Here is a 361-nt window from a genome sequence, read left to right as displayed (position 1 = left end):
GTCTCTACTAAAAATACAAAAAATTAGCCAGGCATGGTGGCGGGCGCCTGTAGTCCCAGCTACTCGGGAGGCTGAGGCAGGAGAATGGTGTGAACCCTGGAGGTGGAGCTTGCAGTGAGCCAAGATTGCATCACTGCACTCCAGCCTGGGCGACAGAGCGAGACTCTATCTCAAAAAAAAAAAGTCAAATATTTCGTTATAATTTATTACAGTGACCGCATGTTAAAATAATGATTTACCTATATTGTATTCAGTTAAAATATATTATTAAAATAAATATCACCTTTTTTTTTACTTTTTTTTTTTTGACACAAGGTCTCAGTCTGTCACTCATGCTAGAGTGCAGTGGTGTGATCATAGC

Source organism: Mandrillus leucophaeus, unplaced genomic scaffold (genome assembly GCF_000951045.1).
Source record: "Mandrillus leucophaeus isolate KB7577 unplaced genomic scaffold, Mleu.le_1.0 Scaffold74, whole genome shotgun sequence".
In the NCBI taxonomy this organism is placed as follows: domain Eukaryota; kingdom Metazoa; phylum Chordata; class Mammalia; order Primates; family Cercopithecidae; genus Mandrillus; species Mandrillus leucophaeus.
Note: the sequence above shows the minus strand (reverse complement) of the source record.